Consider the following 23046-nt stretch of genomic DNA (forward strand, 5'->3'; position numbering starts at 1 on the left):
AGGTAATTCTGTTTCATCATGCAGATCAAAGACATCTGTAAAGCTGTATTTATTCAGAAAGAACAAGAAGGAGATCATATTTCATCAGCTGACCAAAAAGTGTTCAGTCATTTAAATTCAGGTTTAAATGATTAACGGGTATAGCCAACAATCTCCCACACTTTCAGAGTTTTGTACTTTCAAAGGATTGTCACAGGACTATGAAACACACTATACAGAAGAATTCAGCTCTGAACACAAGAGAAAAAAGCCAGCATCTGAAACACTCACTTTTTTTGCATTTAACTAGCTACTACACAGGAGCCACTATAGTTTTAGGCATGAAATGCCAGACACTGAGCAATAATTTCTTTCATTCTGACAGGTAATTAAATCCACTGGTTTTGTACAACTTTCTTCTTGGGCCTGGAACATCTTACCATGAATTCGAAGTGTGGTAGACATTGTCTGCATTTCAGATTGTTCCTCTAATTCATATGTCAGTAAGTCAGACTGACTCCTTCTACTTATGTCTGTAGTTGTGCCAGCAAAAAATTTGATTTATCTGCTGTTTTGTTTCATGCAAAGATTATCATCTCTACACCAAAAAATCAGAATGTTACATTTCCAAAGTAGAGATGCTGCTCCCTATTTTTCACCCTACAGCTAAAGGTACACACGGAAATACATACATACAAATTTTCTCTCCAAAATGAACTTGCAAGTTAATTCTACAATAGGAAATTCTACCTATATTCTATAAACATAAACATCTGAGGAGCATCCTCAAATATTTTTTCAAACAAAGCTTTAGAAAGATATCCCCCACACATTAAATAGTAGTCTTCAAATGCAACCAGCCCTGTACTAAGAGTACACCAGTGGTACAAAAAGAACATATGAGAACAGAACGGCAGTTCAGTGCTTCAGAAAAACCACGCATACAGTATTAGAGATAACATTCCTGGTTTCATACATATTGTTCTCAGCTTCAGAGCATGCTGGAAGAGTCAACTAGAGCAGCATACTATGCCTCACTCAATTTATTCCACCATTCCCTCCCCCCTACATTTTCCCTGTTCTGTTAGGTTAGGAATACTCTTATGCATATTTTCAGTAAAGAACATTCACCGTAATTTTCCACAGTGTCTAACACATGGCACATCTTACTGAATACAAGCATTGGACCACCTGGTAGCAATGGTCTAGGCAGGATCTAATGGTTTAGAGCAACAGTTCTACTTATCTACACAGAATGTCGGCAACTGCATGATGAATGTTCTTGTGTCTGAGGTAGCTGAATAAAAATGTTTCTCTAAAGAAAGGCTCAATGAATAGGGCTTTGAGCACTGAAACAGTACTTGAACATGAGATAATTAGGTATGTTTTATTACTGAGGAACAGGGTAAGCACTTTGTCCACTGTTACCCAGGAAAGGTAAGAGCCAGCTCAAAACTCAGCTTCCACTGCCTTAACTCTAAGGCTACCTTCCATATGCTGGCCGAGTCTCTAGAATAAGAGCAGATTCTGACCCTGCATTGCCAGATGTACTCTTAGCCACAAAATTATTTCTCAATATTTTTGAAAGCTAGCAGATTGGCATGAAGATACTGATGTAAGTTATTATACAGCACTGCACAGAAACAAAGTACTGGAGTTTCATTCTTGGGAGTCTGTTTGCCTGTTGCAGAAGGATTTTATGTGGTCATCTTTCATTAAGTGTGAAGACAGTCATGCACCTAACGCAATAAATAACTGTAAATTTGTTCACTTAAATTGAAGATACCATTGCTTGGTTTATGCAGACTTATGCTTACATCAAATTACCACTTCCAATATTTGATAGGAAATTAATAAGATCATGGAAGGACAGGAAAAAAAAAAGAAAATTTAAAGGAGTGATGACGGTTACAGTAGCTTAAAAAAAATTAAGTATTTAATAATCACATGTGAAATGCTGAACATTTTTCAGACCCAAAGAACTGTTGAGGCTTGTAGGATTAACACGATTTCTTGTCTGGCTGAAATGGAATGCATAGTGGCTATAAGTGAAATGCCGCTCTTAGCTGTCCCTTATACATATACCCTCCTTTGACCAGAAACAGATTTTCAAATAGCATTCTGTTGTTATTTTGCCTACATGAGGAGGGGAACCCAGAATTGCCAGACATAATCTTCCAGTGAAATAATATCTTGAACTTAGAAGAAAGGAGAATAAAGAATTAAAAGTAAAGCAAAAGATGCAAATTTATAAGGATAAAATTGCATTTATGCAATTTGAATTTTACATATAAGGTGAATTGAATTTAATGTGATTGTGGTGAGTTAGTGGCAAGCTCATGGCTGACAACACACCTTTCAGATGAATCCATTATACTTCTCAAAACTGTAATACTTAAAAAAAGTAAGAAGATTAAAAGTATTTGAGACCAAGCACTCTAGTTTACAGAAAACAACATTCAATTATGAAACCCTAATAACTTGCAAACCAACAAAAACTAAAAAGAAACCTCCATCCAGGATGTATAGTCTTGTTCATACTGAAAACATGGAAGTGGCAACTGTGGAACTTGGAGGTTTACCTTCAAAACTGGCAGACATCTTGCTGGAGTTATGAAAGTTAGAAAGTTATTATATCCACTGTGACATACATTGCAATCAAAGCACTTTTTATATGCATGATTACATGATGGCTATAGATGACAGTTATCTATGTTACAGTAGCTAAATAGATAAACCTTTGCATCTGCAATGTTAGATAAACTAGACCAGATTAAATGCAAAATGAAACCCTATATAACCAATACAAAACTTTCTTATACGGATACTATATATATATATATACAGATACTTATACGGATATTTCATTCTTATATGGATATTATTCTCTTATCATCTCTCCCTTTTCCTTACTTCCCGTTTACTTCCAAGCTAGAGTCAGTAAATATAAACTTGTTGACCAGAAGATAAAATGCCTGATTCATTCAGGTCATGTCAGCAACTTAGTAACTGACACCAAGCAAGAAAGCTGTCAGCAGTTTTGTCAGTGCCTTGCATTATATGTGACAGCAGTGAAATTTATTCAGTGACACTCAGCCTGCAGAGAGCAGTATCATTCTGCAGTGCCATAGGATGCAGAGAACAAGCACCTCGGTAGTGCACTGACTATGGTTTTCAATACTAGTGGCAGGTCTTGAAAGGTATTTACAGATAGCAAAATCAACATTTATAACATTTATAACATCTCAGACTACTGGCCTGGACTGAAACTGGAAGCTTTCTGAATTAATTTCTCACATTAACTAGCAAAACAATACTGATTATACCTTCTGATTCTTAATGTAATATTATAAACAACATTTTTCACAGTTGCTGCTGAAAAGGCTTGATCTCTATGTAACAGCTGTCATATTTACAAGTAACTACTTTTCTGCAGTATGTTATGTCCTTATATCCTACCTCAGTGGTAAGTTCAATAACAGATATAGCAGAAAGCTACCCATTAAAAGAGGAAAAATAAGATTTAATACTTTGGACTCCCAGATAACATCTGTGGTATCGTAGGACAGATTTAGAGTGTACTGTGTGAAAGGGTCTAGTTGAAACAGCAGATAAGAGGAAGGAAAGGGTGGGGAAGGAAAACTGCCTGTCTTTGGAGCCTCAGTTTTCCCAAAACTTACGCCACCATTTCCTCAGCATCCTTTACACAGCACTCCTTTACTGAAATTTCATACTACAGGCAAAATCTGACTGATTTACCTGGTTCATGCAATTAGATACCTGTCATTAGAGTTAACTGGTGCATTACTGTGCATTTTATAATCTACAAGCAATCTTCCTTAGAGAAGGATTACATTCACTTCCTAAGCCAGACCTGAGGACTAGTCATAACCTTTCCCTAAATAATAATGACTATCTTGTGCTATCTGTTCAGATACCAGTTAAAGTGCCTTTACACACCATCACTAACTGCCAGACACAGCACAGCTCTCACTTCAGTCTTTAGTTTCAGCCTTAGCAGCCAAGCTTATATCCATGTTTGACGGTTGCCGATATGGTACAATCCAAGAGCACGCATATACCTCCGCTTTGTGCTTTGGTGACTATCTACATAGTTATGACTTGTGCCTGATCCATGATGTCAAGATTCTTTTCAAACTTTCAAGATTCTTCCCCCTACCAACACACACTGGCCTACCAGCCATGCCTCAAAGCATACCATGTCTATTTTTCACAACCATTATGAAAACTGAAATATGAAATGGTTCCAAGAACAGTTTGAAGTGGAAAATCAAAAATTCCATAGGAATCCAGCAGGTTGAGGATTAACACTCAAGACTGCTTTAAGGTCTACTCCTTTTTGCAATGTTCACACACGCTTGTTGTGGCTCTTGTAAGTCCTGTAATTCACTGATCCTTATTTCCAGCCCTTTTCCATCATGACTCTTCCTGTTTGAAAAACTGGCTAAGGAGAGGCCATCTATTTTACATATGAGCAGTGTAATGTAGATTACACCAGCATTACAGTAAGAAAAAATGGGTAACTAGTCACTATGTTTGAGAAGAATGACAAATAACTGTATACTTTCAGAAACTCTATCAAAGCTGGCCTAAAGATATCTCAAAGAACAGAATATTCTGGTTTTTATATGAAGACACAGGGATATTCCCACCTCTGCTTCACTTGATCTGTAAAGCACTGAGGGGTTCTGGAATTTATCAAAGACTTTCGGTATAAAATTAGTCTTTTAAGACTGGGCACCATAAAGGCCATGTTTTCTTTTATTTTTGTAGAAAAACTGTACTGCTTTATTCACAGCACAGTTAGGATTGTCTAGTATAAAACCAATTCAGGTAGTTTCTAAATATTTCATAAACATTAACATGGTAAAGCTGAACATTGACACAACACATTAACATACCAGAGGCAGAAATGTCAAGGTGCTGTAGTATACATTTTGACCTCTGATTAATTCTCACAGCAGTTATCCAGAAATAATAATAACTTTCCCAGTGCCTTGTGCACTTCAAAGTTACAAAAATCTGCAAATAATTTTTAAACATTTACATTGTAGTTCATTTGAGGCAGAAATTAACTAACAGTAATTCATAAACTCTGGTTAATGTTTGGGTGTCTTTTTTTAGTGTTTAGCTTTTTTTTTTAAAGTTAAGAACAAAGTTCACTTGTGGTCTGTAAATAGGAGAGAGATGTAATGTTAAGCAAGAAACTAGTTCGAATGGGTGCACACAGCTACATAACTGCTTATTCTCTTTTTTTTTCCAGTTTCCCTTAGCTAAATTTATTATCCTAATACTTAAAGATAGCAAAAAGCTCATAACTATTGTTTATAGGGTTATAGAACCCCACTTATGTATTGTTTCTAGATAAATTACAGTGTATGCAGAATTATTGTAGGAATTCCCTTTCATTATTACTTCATCTTCCAACCAGGGGCAAGAATAAAGAGTGTTTTTCACTGCTGTAACTTTTGATCTGTATTCTCTGTTTGAAACACCATGGACTTGCTTACCCATTTCAGAAGTATCCATATAAAATAACATTCATCATCTAATACTTTCATTTGAGGGAGATTTGGATGGAAGTTATATATCACATGTTATGTATCAGTTTATGGGAGAAATGTTATAATTGAGAATAACTGAGAGCACTGAGGGAAAAAACAAGATTTTATGAAGAGTATTTCAGAATAAAAAATATGCATAAAAAGAAAATGGATTATTACATCTTTCAGATTAGGGATATACTGTATGGAGATAGTCACAATAGTTTAAGAAAGGGTTTAGTGATATAAATTTTTCAATCCCCTTAAGAGCAATCCAAAATGCTAATTGAGAGCAAGCAATTAAACTGTATTCAATAAAAAGAGGTCGTAGTCCTTCCTTTTTACTTTGGATATTTTCCGTAAAGTTTTTGGAGTGGAACATATTTATGGTGATTTATGACAGAGAGATCTTCCCTTATCTTCTCACTCTCAAATCAGGTCACCAACTACCCTGTAATGTCCAAAAGAATTCCTGAGATGTATTTGCTCTCATTTAAGAGAGACATGTTTGTATCCTATGAAAAATATTCAAAGAAGCCATTTCTCCTTTTATTCAAAGGAACACTAAAAACTATTTGCTTTAACCCTGACCTTATCATTAAATGCTATGACCCCAGCTCTTAGCCTCTAGGCAATTAAAAAAATAAATTGTTTGAGTAGATCCAGCCAATAATTTCCATGTTAAAAAAAAATCTAAGCTGGAGCCATGTGGTCTCAATCAGGCAGTAAAAACTCTCAGTATTTTCTTAAATGCACGACTGCAGTATGCCCATAACCTCTCTTTTAAATCATCTTAACCAGATCTGAATCACTCTCACCACAAATGATTCGGTGGCCCTGGAATGTGCTGGGGTAGACAGAGTTGCTCTGCAATGAACATTGAGACATTCCCCACTTCCCCAGTGTTAAGAGAATAGTCTGCAGGAAAAAAAAAAAAAGTTTTCTAAAAGGTTAAAGCCAAGACAAAAAGTGACATCATAGTTCAATCATTCAAGAAAAAGAGAACAAAAATGCATCTACTGCCTAATAAATCACTGTTGTGTGCCACAAACCACAGTGAGCCAACACAGCCAAAGAACAGCTTTTCTTGCTGAAGCAGAGATACCACAAGCAGCTGGCAAATGCCTGTGTAATTGTACTCACAGAGAGCCACTAAATCCATTAAGCTAGCCAGAGTAGAAGAAGTCAATCAATTAAAAAAGCTGAATATACAAGATTTCAGTAACAATCTGTGCATCCTCTTACATTGCATTACAGTATTTCTTACCATGGCCTATCACGATTTTTTGCACAGCTTAATATGTATATGGTACTTTGTTAAAAGCTTATAGGCAGATTGCTTAGGATCAAAAAATTTTTTTGAGGTCCCTGCATTACCTGAATATATGCTGCTAGCTACTCCCCTCATCCACTTGAGCAAGAAGAAACGACAGACACAAAAACACCTTCGCTTTCTCAGCACATCTCAGAAGGAGTTCCAAAATATTACTTATATATAAAGTTATAACAGAGGAAAGGGAATGTAGGTCCTTGGGGGCTCCTAAAAGTCAAGTTTAAGCAGTAAATGAGCAAGCTTTGCTTAAATAACTGTAAGATTCTTAAATGCCACTTCCTCTTTAAAAGTCTGTCTGGAGCCTGAAAGATTTCTTTCAGTCTTAATCACCTCAAAAAACAATTTAAACATGTGGCCAAAGTGATGTGCATTTGAAACAGGAATAGACCAGAGCCAAGACATTTGGATCCAGTTATTAACCTTCTTATACTTCATGGATGTTGGAATCCAGGGATTTTGGTACAGGCCCATCTCTGAACTCAACGCTCATTGCCAAACCTCACAGTCAATAGAAAATATGCTTTAACATATCAAAGTAGGAAAAACAGCATAAAGATGTCAGATTTTTCCACCACATCAATGAGAAAAAATGTCATTATAGCACCCATGTAAATTGTGAAACTGAAAGCAGCTGCTGAGGCAACCTGACATGGTGCCATTGGCAGAGGGGGGTCCAACTCAGAAAAACATGATTCCATTTTTAGCTCTGAAAAAGAATCTTTGCTACTTCTAGTGTGTGATTCCTGTTCAGTGAATAACTTGCCATAAATAGAGTGAGTAACTGCTATAGAAAGAAATGCCTTAGTACATGGTAAGAAAAATGTGTACTAAACATCCCCAACATCCTAACTTATTGCACACTATGCTGCTGAGTACTGTTTCTTAGTCATTCCATAGCAACATAATTTAGTGGAACATTTTTTACAACTACCACACCAAGCAGAGTATTCTTCCAAATGAAGGGTGAAAGTCAGAATGAGAGAGCTTTGGTTTCGAGTTTCTGAATTAGGAAAAACAAACATACAGACCTCAAACAGTTAATTGACTGTGGCTGCTATACTTTGCACAATCACCCATTTGCTCATTCAGCGTATTTTTCACGTGACTAGGTTCACCTTCACAAGTCCCTAATCACTAGCAGTTAGTAAGTGGGTAGGAGGAAGGGACCATTCACCTTGTCAAAAAAAAAAAAAAAGAATAACTACTTGAAGTAAATGATGGAGGTAGAATTAAAGGAAGGGGAAAGGAAATTTTTTCCTTTTCAGATCTATTTTCCCAGTAGGGTTTGCTTGTGTGCTTGTTTTTGTTTTTAAAGTACATAAGTACATTCAATCAGCTGGTCTTTCCCCAGTCAAATTTATTATGCAGTTGAACTTTTAGATTTCAAGGGTTTCTTATTTATTACTTTATTAAGATAACCTACCTAGCAAGACATAATAGCATGCTGATAGCAGGGCTTATCAGTAGCTTTGAAATAAATGGGTCCCTGTAGTGAACTTCCTTTGACAGCTAGATGGCATTTCTGAAAGCAAGTTATTTGGATTAACCTGCCTCCCTTCTGATCATTATAAAACTTTTCCTAAAGACAATACAGGGAGATGAAAAAAAAGGTCTTTGTAACAGCAATACATTTTGCTAATAAACTTAAAAGGCAGCAGTCTTAACACTTTCAGAAAGAAAGAACAGCTAAATAATTTTGCTTATTGAAAGAAAACCAAGTTTCTTTTTGTAATTCCTGTTGTCTCTCAGAGTCATTTATCCAAGCCTACACTCTTTTACACTAGCTACATTAGCTTTCAATTGCATGCCCTAAAACAGTGGACTCTCAAAGCTTTTTCTTTTTAAAAAGAGATTCACTTTGCTCCTAACACCGGGAGAAGAAGGGGAGGGGGATGTGCTCTGAATGAATGCCAATCATTTAAAACAAGTTTATTTTGAGTGCCTATAAACTAACTGATCTTAGGAAGCATCTCATCCCTTTTCACTCCACCATCCTCCTGAACTTTAGTTCTACTCATATCCTTTGTGATGGAAAATCTTTACTTCCCAGGTTCAAAAACGAGTTACTCTGCTAGTTAAAGTTACTCTATACTATACATGGTTCAAAACAAAACAGGTTTGCAGAAAATCCAATAATAAAGCCATTTGGAAAGCTTTCCAAAATTGTACAGATGCATAGGAATTTTGCTAAAATAGATACATTCTGATAGACCTTTTTGGAAAGGGAGAAATGAGGAACATTTTACTGCTAGGCTCTGTTCCAAGACCACTATAATAGCACACAGTGTATGATTCACTCATGTACTTTTTTCCCCTCCTCTATTGCAGTACGCTAAAGCACCTTATAGTTTCTTGTATCTTTATACATATTTAATGCTGGCACTTACCGTTGTGGAACAGAGGGACCCCCACCCCCCGCAAACAGGCTGATAGTTGATGGTCTCTGGGTCCTTTATTTCTTGTCCAGCCCCAGCTCTTAGCTTTGCTGCTCTAAATTCAGTCTAGTTCGCAGAGGAGCACAGAAAAATTTAATAGACAGCTGAACTGCCAAATTCCAACCACCACGATCGGCAATGAAGACGTTCTCCCTAGTTCTGACTGATTCCAAAGAACAAAGCCTGCTGGCAACGAGGAAGCGGAGTTTAAGTCCTCTGGCTTCAGTCCAACTGTTGCTCTTGCTTTTGCTGCAGAGTACGTGAGAGTGTTTGCATGAGCTTGTAATGCATGTAAGAGATGGGGGCTGGGGAAAAAGAGGGTGTGTGTAAGAGGAGGAATGCTAGTCATATCCAAAAATAACATGAAGGAAGTCATGTAGTAAGCCGTCTCCCCTCATTCTCTCTCCTCTTATCGCATGTACTGAGAGTGTCTCTGCCCTAAGATTTTGATCTCAAGAGTAGGTAGGGGAAAAACTCCATTGTGACTTGCAGCTCGTATGATTGCGCTATTAAATCGTAACTGGGGAGCTCTGCACTTACAAGAACACGTCACGAAACACATGATTTAGTAGCAATCTACTTCATAATACTGCAGCCAGCATGCATTTCACACTGTGTGCATTTGTTTGCAAACTGGAGAGAAAAAACAGAAACTACTAATGAAGTTTACTACATGTCACAATAAAGTGTCACATTTGCCTGTCCAGAAGTTCCTAAATTTCAGTCCTAAGTATTTCCAGACACTGCTTAGTGTTGATTTTCAAAATAGCAAATGTTGCAAGTTTACAATATAATCCAGAAATGGGGATATAAAAATCTTTATATAGTTTAACTGTGCCATGATTCTTCAAAAATTTTTAAAAACAGATTCCACATACAGAACACTATTCTCTGTCAAAACGAAAATCAACACCTACAAACACAGCAAAAAGAAGAAAATCCCACATAAAAAAATAAAAGAAATTAAATTCCTTCCTGGATAATCAGAAAGCTATAATGTAAAATTTGTGAATTTTCTTTTCCTGTTAAAAGCCTTAGAATATTGATTTCAATAATTGTGAGCTTTTAAAAAATCTTTAAAATTGTCATTAATAAATGAACAACAAATTTAAGGGAAATAATAATTCACTAATGATAGCCCAAATTTTTTTTTTAGTACTTGTATTTAATCAAGTCTCCATCAAATCAATTTGAGGACCTCTAAAACCACTTATAAGCCCAGAAACAGTCTCTATGATTAGCTAACATTACGGAGAATCTACTTTTTCTAGTAGGGCTTCAGTCTCAAGGAACTGCCTTCAAAACATTACAAGATAACACAATGCAAGTTATGCTTTTATCATGCTGCTCTCTGCGAAGAGTTTAATTAAGTTTTAATTTAAACATAACAATATAAAGAAAGGTCAAAGCAATTTTGGATTCCATTTAATCTCATGCAGAATAGCTTAGCCCATGATTTTGATGTATCTGATATGGTGCTGGGTGTTTTAGAACAAAACTGGTCAACTTCCACTATGAATGGTTTTGAAATACAAATCTTCACAGTAGAAATAAAAGTGGGAAAGAAGGAAGAAACTAGTTAGAAAATAGACTCCAGTGTGTAGGTTTCAACAATGACAACATGAACCAGTCTCCTGTTTACACAAGACTTTGTTCCTCGAAAAGGGAGACAGTATAGTTCAGGCCTATGATTTCCTTATCCAGCATCTGGACTTCTGGATCTACCCTTTTTTTCTCCTTTAGCAAAAATAATGAAGCTTTGGATAGGAGTTTAAGTTTAATAGAACAGATATAGTACATTTTCCTTCATTCCTATTACATTAAAGAAATTACAGCGTTTTTCCAAAACTAGTAGCAAAATAATTTTATGATAAATTTTAAAATTACAAATACACTCTATGTTGAAGGTAAATCTCAGAAGCCCATAGAAACCATGTGGAATGTAAGGAAGTTATGATGATTTAAGTTTGCCTTCCTGCATATTCACTAGAGACTGAATTTCAATATATTATAAGGCTATAAAAGTTACAGTAAATCCAAGTTCTTTATCAGGACGTTCACTGAGTTCTACTGCAATGTACTCTTCTGTGGGTACTTGGTAGCATTACAAAGTCTGGCTTCCTTTGCTGTCTTGAAGTTTGCCAGCCAAAATTTAACCTGACAAATTTCACATGCAAGGAAAGTCCAAGAATAGATAAGATTACCTGAGAGCCTTTAGTTCACACCTTATCCTATCTTGCACATCAGTTGCATTAAATTTGCTGACTTGGCTAACTATAGTTCTAACCTGAAAAACAAACACTTTGAATGGATAACAATAAGCCCACATCTAGTTCCCTGCAATTGAGTCTCCAGATGAGAGAGGTTAGTCCAAAACCCAATTTAGTCTAGACATTTGAATTTGTTTTGCTGTTATGGAAAAGCAGAGGCCTGAAGGAATATGAATTCAGTAAAGTTATAAAACATAAAGACAAAAATAGGAAGCAAACAAAAAAGTAATGGGGAGCTGTCATCTCTTTTCCTGTCTGAGCATTGTTGTCATACCCAGACCCAAAACCATAATGCTGTTTTCAGGAGAATTTGAAATCCAGACAAGCAAAAATTCCAATCTTATATGATAAATTAATGTTGAGTGTTTCAGTAGCTGATACTCCACAATATTAATCCATCAAATGAATCATTACTAGCATAGTCACTACATTCTCGTTATTCTCTGTTGTCTACATAGATGGAACACATGCAACACAAAGAAAAAGAATTCACAAACGCCCTGGAATTACTTGTTATTGTATAATTAGTGAACTAAAAGATTGATTTTTTCAGGGGCCTCTTGCATAAACAATTACTACACTAATAGTGTTGTCATTTACCTCAAATATAAAGAATCTCTACAGCATTTAGGAAACTCACAATTGTATATTTGCTAATTTGCAGCTGATCTGCTCCAAGTAATATGTCTCATTTTCTGCCTGCGAACAGTTCAGTTGCAAGTTTCAAATGAACATCAATCAAAATTCAGCTTGTTTTCCAACCATTCTCATTTCTAAATAAGGAAGGAAGAAAAAGAAAATATATACATTACAATAGATACATAATTATAAAGAAAATATGATAAAGAAAATATATATATTAAAAATTCTTTGATTGAAATATCATCCTTATTACATACAGAAATGACACAGTTTGTGTTCATAATGCTTTGACTCTTAAGATATAGCCATCATAAACTGATTGATGGATATAGTAATTTCTGAAGCATTAGATAATACATCAGACATTATAATCAGCAAAAAATAACACAGATTTAAAAGAGTCCTTAAGGGTGATCACAGTGTTCTAAACAATGTCAGAGCTACTGCTAGTAGCTTCTAAAAGTCAAGATTTTCTCATATTACTATATTGTAAGGCCCATTCAGAGAGGTTATGGCAGACCCTCCTGGACTGCTTGCATCAAAAAGCCATTATATTTCATTTTTTTAGTCTTCTAAGAATAATAGCATAATACAATAATAATCATGTATTAAGAGGAAAAAAACAAATTTTATTCTCTTCCTTTGAACCTTTACTGGACAGAAGGTCTGGTAAATTGGGCCATTTAACATTTTCAGTGTCTTGTATTTTGTACATAGTAATGTGTTTCCAATATACCCAAAGTAAATTTGGCATTCAGTAATAAAGGTCACAGTGTTTGGATGTAGGGAATACTTGCAAGACAAGGGCTATAATCTAATAAAAGAAACAAAACTGGTGAAAAATACAAAAAGGTAGAAGACTGAGGTCAGACAGTCTGTATTTTCCTAATTTAAATATTTTCCCTTTGGTATCTACATACCTAAATCATTTAAATGATGACTCATGCCAAATTTATCTTTGATTATGAAACATTTTGTTGCTTTTTCTATCCATGCAGCCTTTCCATGGTTTCTGCGACTACTGACCCAAAGCATGATTGTTACCCATCTCCTTTGCTCTCTCCTAAAGATCTGTGTTCTTTTAAAAAGTGAAAGTATTTCTGTGGCACAGGGTTAGAGAGGAACTTTTACTCTGTAAAGATAATGTGCAAAGTATTTGCATGTTCTGAAATTATTGAATGTTGAAATTTCATTCTCTGAAGGGCCTAAAGAGCATTTAGACATTTTTGAAAGTGAGATTTACTGTATAATTTTAAATCCTTTTTTTTTTGTCTCAGAGGTATAGTGTAAGTCCATATTTATTTTGGAGAAATAAAACTACCCTCCTTCCCCACATTTTTTGAATAAACTTTTACAGAAAATATTATCTAAATAAGAGGAAAATAAAGTTTTCATAATGCTTTCTTTACATAAAAACTTTCTTCTTTTAAAGACAAGAGAATATACATAATTCTGTCTTTGGGTTCTCCAGTGTTTCTATTTACAAACATTGTTAATTCGCTTATATATATGCAGTAGAGATGCAGAAGAACAAGGTGTTAGAAACAACTGCATAAGCTGCGTATAAAAAGGGATGTATTCAGATATCTCAGAATAAGTTATGATGATATTTCTTCCAGACAATTCAAGGTCAGAATTTATATCGTGCCTAAACTGACGTTTCAAAGAAATCACAAGCTTTTTAAAGTCAATAACTGGTAAAATGAATGGTACCTACAAGCTACAGCCTCCAACAAAATGCTATCAAGATTAGTATCTATATCATACTGACAGTATACATACAGACGAGTTTGGTTTTCCAAATGTTTTATAGTTGAATCATAACAAACTGATAGAAATACATATTTGTTACAATTATACAAATAAAAATCCTACTCATCTCTACTTAGGCCTGAGAGTCAGTCAGAGCAAAAGAAGAATGTAGGAACCTTGTAGAGTATACATCTGTCATTCAAATAGCAACAGGAATTCCCCAGAGACCAAAAAGCCCAAGAACAGTCTTATTAACCATTACTTGCCAAATCAGCTACATCTGATTTCAATGGAATTTTTTTTACATTGAGGGGAAACACATGCAGGCATCCCAAGCCCAAACAAGTCAAATGGCTGAAGTATTTATTCAGAAACTTAAAGAATCAGCTACTTCTTTTGTTTATTTATTGAATCCATTGTAATCTCAGGTTAAGTATATAATAATCAGTGCTGAAATAGATTCCATTTTAATTACTGAGTGATTAAATGTAAAAGCACCTTAAAAGGGTGCATGAACTGTGATAATTGTAGGGTGGAGATGAAGGAACCAAACCTTTCTAAAACTCAACTCATCTACTTATTTAATACATGCATTGTCCATATGATTCATACACTGAGGATATTCTGCCTGAGGTTATAGCTCGTGGGAATTATTCTTCTAATTTCTATTGAATATGAGAATCTTATGCTTTCTCTGATGCATCTATTTATCTGCAGTTTTAGTTCACCTTCATTCTCATATTGAGAGAAAATACAAACCTAGAGTGTAGAAATGGGTAATGGTTCTCCATTATATTCTGTCAGAAAGTAAAAATCCAAGCACATCTTTCTGGATAAGGCATATATACTCATTCAGAATTGAAGATCTTCAGAAATAAGTGAATACTTTAAAAGATATTACAGAAAATTACACTCCTTCTCTCATAAAAAATTATAAATCCAATATAGAGTTAGAAAAAGATATCAGCTTTGGTTGCAAATAATGAGCTACACCTAAAAATTGTTTCAACTCTTGTAATATAATTTTCAGTGTTAATGTTCACAAGTTCTGCTTCTATTCTGTCCCTTTTTTTCCCCATGATTTTATTTCCTGCCATTATCTCATACTATTTACTACAGAAAATCTATGAAGGACATCAGAAAAAAATTATTGCTTGAACACAATACAAAACATCCATGGTCACACTACTAAAGGAACTGGAACCACAGGCATTTAGCATTCTGTCTTTCCAAGATGACAAGGCAAAAGGTTGGGACACCAGACCAGATTCCAATATCAACACAATTCTTGTGTTCTATAAAAGCCGAGCAGCTGTTATTAGTTCTTAAAACAAGGCTTCCAGCATTACCAGTACATCCTTCTCTATGCCAACTGATGTCAGCAGACGATGCTGCTGCCACCAGACCACCAAATCTATTTTATCAGAGAAACAAGAAGTCAAAGTCAGAAGAAGATCATAAAATTTTTCTTTGAGTTTAAACTTAGAGAAGGTGGTTTCCTTGATTTAAAAAAAAGATCACTAAATCCTCTACAATATACTCCTTCTTTTTTTTCCTTACTTCCATTGCAGTTCTAAAAATCTGTGAAGAACAAAGACTGTGAAGGAGAATTATTTATATTAGTTCTTAGCTTAGTTCATGGTGGTTTTTTGTGTTTTTTTTTTTGTTTGTTTGTTTGTTTTTTAATATAAGCAATGCCAAAATCCTTGTGTTATGATCTAGTAACTATCAGGAGTTTAACAATAAAATGTAGCAATATAGCAAGAGGTCTGTGGGGTCCAAACCATTCCACCCACCACATCTCATATTCCAAAGCTGGGGTGGTTTTTTTGTTGTTTTATTTTTAAAACCACAGTTCTTTCCAAAAGTATAGTAATCATTTTATCCCATTCTAGCTGAGCCTTCAAAGAATACATTTCTGCACCCTCTATTAGTGAAAGGAGTATTAAATGAAGTAATCCAGAAACTGCTGCATTTCCATTTAAATAGAAGTATATTTAACATTGACACAAAAAGCATGTTGTAAAAAATAGAACTAAATAAAGTGTTGCTAAAGCAGGGAAGGAAACCCCCTATTTTTTCTCATGTCCTAAAGGTTCAGTTCTTGAACTGTGATGAACTGTTTTAACTGACAGCAAGGCAACCCTGAAATTCATATAAAAACTATTAAAAAGTAAGTTGCATTATTTACAGCAAACCCATGCAAAACTATAACCATTCTGCCCTTCTCACTATACAATAAATTATTCTATTCTCAGCAAACAGCACATTGAGAACCAACAACCACAAAGCTTTTAAATGGGAAGAACAACCTCCTTCTAATGAAACAGTGATTAGTTTAAGCAAGGGAAAAATGCTTCTTTTTTTCCGAGATGTGTTTACTAAGCAGTAGAAGCATGCAAAAGAGTTGATGGTTAGCCAGCATTTATAAATTCTCATAAAGAAAGCAGATAAATTGAAGAAATAAACCCTTCTATTGGGTTCTGATGTCAAATTAAGCAGTACACAAGAAGTTCTTTCAGTCATAATACCAAGACTTTGCTTTCAAAAGCCCCTTATGATTCTTTGGTTTACTATTAACAGGACATGTAAATTGTTTGTAAAAATGCTTTATGTTAAACAAGAATAGAATCTAAATAAATCAAAAAACCATACCCAACTGCTAAGGGAAAAACAATATGTATGTCTATTTATGTAAAAAGAGAATTTCTACCACTATTGGTGTTTCCTTTTAAAAGCAAGTTACAAAGGTGGTCAAACTTTTTCCTTCTCAAATTTTTGTAACATTAAATTTTGAGACATACTATATATGATAAGGTTAAAATATTTTCCATATCAAAGAAACAAGACCCAGAAATGACATTTAGATTTAGTGAATAAGGACTAGAAATAACTTAGGAATTAACATTTGTCATAAAGCCAGTATTGTTATCAGCAGAAAAAGAAATTAAAGCAAATTTAAACAATTGCCAGAAGTATACCTTATTCTTGAAAATTTTTAAAAATAAAATCTCATTCTTTGAATATTCACTTCACACACACATTTTTTTAAAACAAACTATGCAATTTCTTGAAGGATGATTTCCAGAAAAGATATTTTGGCACAAACACTGAGGATTGAGTCAGGTGGGGGAAAACCTCCCAATAGATCACCTAGCAGAGACTGCTGACTGGACCATAAGGAGATCCCAGTTTATGCATTGCCTGGAACAGGCCTCACTTGAACATCAATCAATTCTTTTTATATAGAATCAAGCTTGCTTTGGCTGTTTGGATATCTATGGAGTGAAGGCTGAGTTTTACCAGGCTGCCTGCTTCACCTACTTCTGGTACAAATCCCCTTTCATGATTTGAAAAAAATCTTAAAAATGCTATTCAGATGGATTAACCATGCAGCAGTAATTCTTCAAAAGTAACTTGAGGTAAACCACATATTTCTATTCTTGAGTTCAGAGGAAAATTAGTTCAGGAAATGAAATCACAGATAAATTAAACAATAAAAATAAAATAAAAAAACCCCAGAAAAATCATACTTAACATACGATGCTACATGGATTTTATAGTAGCCAATAGTAACCAAAGCTGTACCCAAGATTTTTTTTTTGTGGTCTTTAATGGTATCTTTAAATTAAGTTTCTTTCTATAGTCCCTCAGATGTTTTATGTTACCAATCAATACCCAGCAGGTTCTGTTTATTGAAACCTTATTTTTGAAATATTTAAAATATTAATCTGTTTTAGAAAATCAGACTATTTATTAAATCATTCTGGTTAGAGATTTCTTTTTTTTCAGACCCCTCAAAGATGAAGTTTATGCCCCTTTGCAATAGGCAACATTTCCAGTTAGTTTGGGCCAATTCAAGAAGTGATTTCTTACCTCTATCCAATCAACCTAATGCATACAACTTTTTAATTTTACAAGCAATAAAATCCTGGCTATTCTTCAGGGATGATTTCTTACAGATATGCACAATTCATATTTTCACCATCATAATACGTTACAATGCTGTGTCACATAAATCACTTTCTCCTCCTCACAAGAACATCAGTGTCAACCCTCAAACCTTGCAACACCTTCTATGTCCCTTTGTTACCAAAAATTCTGTGCTGTGTTGACATTGATACTTGTACGCCAGTATGTACAAGGTAACTCAACAGGCAGCTGGGCAAACAAAATAATAATTTTCCATAATGATTTGCACCAACAAGGAAGCCTTTCTGGTTTCTTATTTTAGCAAAAACCTTTGTTAAACGTTTCTTTCAACAATGCGTTCTTCTAACAAGAACAACAAACAAAATTAGTAAAAAAAGGAACACTGCCACAAACAAAATCAATCAAAGAGAAACAGTCTTTGTTACAGTTTTTATATTTTGGAGAGATAAGCTTTCCTAACTTCATTCCATGTAAAGTACTGCTATGAAAAAGCTGAATTTACAAAGTTTTGCAGAGAAGGAAGTTTCAGGATACCTGGAAAAGATCATGTTTAATTGTAATGTACATGTGTTTGGGCAATTGATGTACACAGTCCATCAGAAGTGCTTTTGAACAGAAGCATTTAAATGTGGACATTATCCACAAAAGGTGACTTCTTATAGATAAGTCACAGCTATAGAAATGGCTAAGCAAGAGATCATTAGACAGGAAAAGCTGAGATGCTTTTCCTCTAGTGCACTATGCCCGAAGCACATATTTTACCTCCACTCTTCCCCCTGAACCCTCTTCCTAAAAGAAGGTATAGCCCTTTAAAACAGAGCCCAGAGGCCTTCTTGCCTGTCTAAATCAACTCTCCAGTAAAGTTCTTTCTCACTTGAGTAGGCTTAAATGAATCATAGGTAATGCTGTCGACCTAAAGATTACTCCACAGCCCTGGTAGATAGACAGAGCAAGTTACAGCACTACTGGCAGCCAGAGCAAGAAGCCTACCCTACAGGAGGCCACCGACTGCTTTTCAAGTGTCTGTCCTACAGACTTAACATCCCTTCAGCTTACATTTGGAGATGAAATGCTATCAATATGTTGTTGTCCTTCAGACCAATATTACTTAACAAGGTAGTTGCACTCTGTTCATATACAAAAATATCTCAGTATGGTAGGAACACCAGCAACAAGTATACAGAAATAAAAGCAGAAAGACTGTGTGTTTCATGGTAGAACCTGATCACTTTCTACATCATTTTGCTATGCAAGCTCTGAGCTAATTGCATGACAAATAGGATTTATGGTGAAAAATGGATACTCCATGCATACACAATCACAAATTTCTTAACCAGATATCCTGCTGCTCTCCAGTGCAGTATTTGTGATCTTTGCATACCTTCAACAACAGCCTCACAAACTGGAGGGCAAACTGCCCAAGCAGATCTGGAAACACATTCTTAGAGTTTCACTCTTGCAGCATGGCCAGCTGCTCTATAGCAGCTGATGAACAAATGCAGAAAGCATCCACAAAGCATTCAAACTCTCCTTGCTCTCTCTCAGAGCTTCACTGTGCACAAAAGGGTTAAGCTAAGCTAAGAGAACTAATGAGTAATGCAGCTGGCAAGAAGTTCTCTTTCCCCTCTCACTGAAAAGCTGGCTTTTGTTTCTGCCTTCAGTGAATGAACTCATGCAATACCTGTTGGCAAATCAAGGCTTGTTGTATTGTTAAGATATAGATAATGCTGCCAAGTTCTTGATGTCTTCACAGATCTTTGCTACACAGATTGTATGCCAGGGACTCAGCAGAGGATCAAGCCCACTCAGTGCCAGAAGTAACATCCCATTGCCACATGCCAGTCAGAGCTCCCAGGACACAGGCAGAGCATCTCTGTTTGCCAAAGTTTATTCACAGCCTTCCCTTTGGATACCACTCAGAGCGACAATTTCTCATGTAAAGTGGAAGACATTTTATTTTATGTATGTTGTAAATTCATGGAAAACATATCATTCTTTTTCCTTCTCTTTGCCCTTTACTACTCCTGTCATAGATATTAATGTTGATTTCTCACTAGTTGTTGCAGTGATCCATGAATGTGGGGAATAGAAATAAATTTACACTTACTTGCTTATATATTTACGCAATTACAAACATTGGGGCCCTTTACTTGGTAGAAGCAGAAAGATACTGCTATGCTCTAGCCTTACAAAGAAATCAAAGCTTGATAGGTAATACTACTTCATTTTCTATAAGCAGTTTACCCACTTTGAAAATAACCATGTAAGTTGAGTTAAGTCTGTCTTTGCCACCAGCTTTACATCAACAGCTTTTCAGTTCCAAAAGGTATCCGTCTGTAGAAGATCTTGCATAGTAACTTTCAAGAGATGTGTCTTTGGAAGGAAACCTGGGCATTTCTAAATCTAAGTTAAGCATGTATCTTGCTGAACTGCACTTAACCTTCTAGTCTGGGAAGAGGGGGTGAGCCCGGCCAGACCTAGATCGTTCATAAACCACCACGTTGTATTCCCTCTTATTTTACTGCTCTTTGGAGGAGTAACAAGCTGCTGAATGAGAAGGAGATTCAACTCAGTGATGCTCCAAATACAAGTTACTGGGGATGTGAAATAATATTCTAATTTAAGGGGCAAGCAGGTCAATACACACAAGCATGAACAATATTTTAGTTAAAATTTCTAGGATGTATATAAAAACATCCTTTTATTAATATCCATTATATTATATTATATCCATTAATATCCATTATATTAAAATGTATGCATTTCAACATATGACATTGAATAAAAATTATGAGAGTTGCTACTTGTACAACTGAAGTACTGTCTTTAAACTACTACTTTATAAAGACTTTAAACTACTTGGAGCTCATAATATGATTCGTGTAAAGCACCTCAAATTGCACAGTCTCAATTTCACAAGTACTACATTATCTGTGTACTAAGATATTGCAGACCTTCCATGTAAATATGCATTCAAAACCAAGGATACTTTTCTGGTTCCTTTCCATATTCATCAAATCAGAGAAGAATAGAAAAACAAGAACAGATGCCAACCAATGGGTAAGATAAATAGTTCACATCCATTATTAAACTCATATCACAAAGTCAGAGGTTCAAGACCTTGCTTCTCTGTACTGCTTTTTGCTGCCTGAAAAAAATAATTAGTTAGAACACAGAAATTTATGTTCTGAGGTGTTCACTAGAGAAAAAAAATAGGTTTAATTTGGATTTAGTTTACTTTTTTAACAGCTATTTGTATTCTAGACTGACTTCGATTACATACAAAGGAGGCTGCATGATTGACACAGACTCTGGGCACACATAAAGCTATCTCCTTCAGAAGTTACTTTTCTTTAGATTTTGCACCCTTTTTGTAATATGGATTCTCATGCAAATGTTCTGGATATCTCAGCTCAGTGTCACTGCAAAGCATATCGTAGCATAGTTGGCTTAATTCCCTAGTCAAAGAAGTGCAAAAATAAGCTGCCCAAATGTCAGATCCTTTTAAGCACCTAAGTACAGGCAACATTAGCTCAAAGCTAGGCAGGTAAATATTGAACTCTTCTTCCAGGTGACTAATTTTGAATAACTTCATTAGATTCCTGAAAGCATCAGCACACAATTGAAAGCAAGCAGTTTGAATTTCCATTTATTGCCATGAGTAAAGTCACTAAAACCTCCTTTCAAGGTACAGCAACCCGCAGAGGAGGAAGCAAAACACAGAATGTTACATTTTGCTTTAATGTTTGCCATTTTGTATCAAAAACCAAGAGGGGAGAGAAAGACTATAGGCATCCAAAAGTCATCAGAATTTTGGAAGGACTGTCTATTAGTGGGGAAATATCCAGATGATATACACTAGAGTGCAGTAGAGAGGCGTCTGAGGTAGTGCCTTGCCCTGCTGCTTGACAACGACAGTGTGGTATGAAGATGTTACATCTTAAGAACTTCAAACTGGCAAAATGATATCAACGAGACTCTGAAAGTCCAGTGAAATTTAAAAAAGGGATTAGGTATAAACGACAGTATGTCTACAGATACATTAAGCAGAACACAAAATCCAGGCTGTAAGGAGCTTAGAAAATTACGAAGGGTTGAGAATCTTTCTGCTGAAGACATTCTTTTATAAGTATCCTACAAGTGACTAGAAAAATAATTTGGCATTTTCAATTTTTTTTAAGTAAACATTTTCTCACCAAGTTTAGTCATGAATACAAACTAACACACACAGGAGGATGAAATTGAAAATTGAACTACACTCAGTGCCCCTGCTTGCGGCTTTCCTTCCTAAGAGATGCCACCTAATATGTGTACTTCACATAACATTACCTAATGGCAAAGATAATTTTAGAGACTGGATTGTCAGTTTTCAGTCATCACCAGAGAGAAGGTAGGCTGATACTACATCAGCTAGAAGGATAATATCATTAAATGTGACATCACATAATTACTTTTTTTCCCGATACAAGGTGATGGAATCTATGTGTATTAATTAGTATATTGTAAAAGTTTCAGTTTAACAAGCGGACTAAACATCAACAGTTTCTTTGAGCATCCTTGAAGTACTTTTTAAAATGGGTGTTCTAATGTTTAAGGAGGAGTAGCAATCTGAGGCTTGCTGGTATTAATATATAGTGAACCAAAGATGTGACCACTGAAAAAGACTTGGATAACAAATTATTTAGCACTAAATCAGAATGCTACATGCATTATCTGCTGTTCTTACACCACAAATGTATCTCCACAGTGAGGTGATTTGTCCCTGATGTAAACTGTCTTTGTAAAATGAGACTCTTAGATATCATCTTCAAGTACAAAGAATACCTGAAAGAAAGAAAAAAAGACAAATCTAAACTCTGAGGAAATAGACAGAGGATGAAGGACTGGCACCTTCTCCAGCTGTAAGCTGCTTCCACAAGAGAGAAGGGACATATGTCTTCAGCTCCCACAAAGGGACCACCTGCACAGATTCATTTTGCTTGAATGATGGGCACACATGGTTCTGGCTAGGAAGATGCTGAGAAGTGGTTACAGAATTGTAACCTCAACAGTTAGGCTTAACTCTATGATATTCACAATACACAACTTCACAGTAATTAAACAGTTATTACAGTATAATCAAATTGCATTTCATTTCT

The 23046-nt window shown here is 35.4% G+C and overlaps 1 protein-coding gene across 7 annotated transcripts in view; it reads right to left on the reverse strand.

The window, feature by feature from the left end:
- Positions 1-23046, reverse strand: part of PALLD (palladin, cytoskeletal associated protein) — a 201423-nt gene that overhangs the window by 138943 nt on the left and 39434 nt on the right. The window contains exon 1 of one of the 7 annotated variants that reach the window (XM_027635688.1): positions 9264-9698. The exons of the other annotated variants lie outside the window; for them this stretch is intronic. The gene's annotated coding sequence lies outside the window, so the exon portion shown is untranslated. Of the gene's footprint in view, positions 1-9263; positions 9699-23046 lie in introns of those variants that run through there. 7 annotated transcript variants of the gene reach the window in all.

Source organism: Corapipo altera, unplaced genomic scaffold, assembly GCF_003945725.1.
Source record: "Corapipo altera isolate COAL_440 unplaced genomic scaffold, ASM394572v1 22b, whole genome shotgun sequence".
NCBI classification, from domain to species: Eukaryota; Metazoa; Chordata; class Aves; order Passeriformes; family Pipridae; genus Corapipo; species Corapipo altera.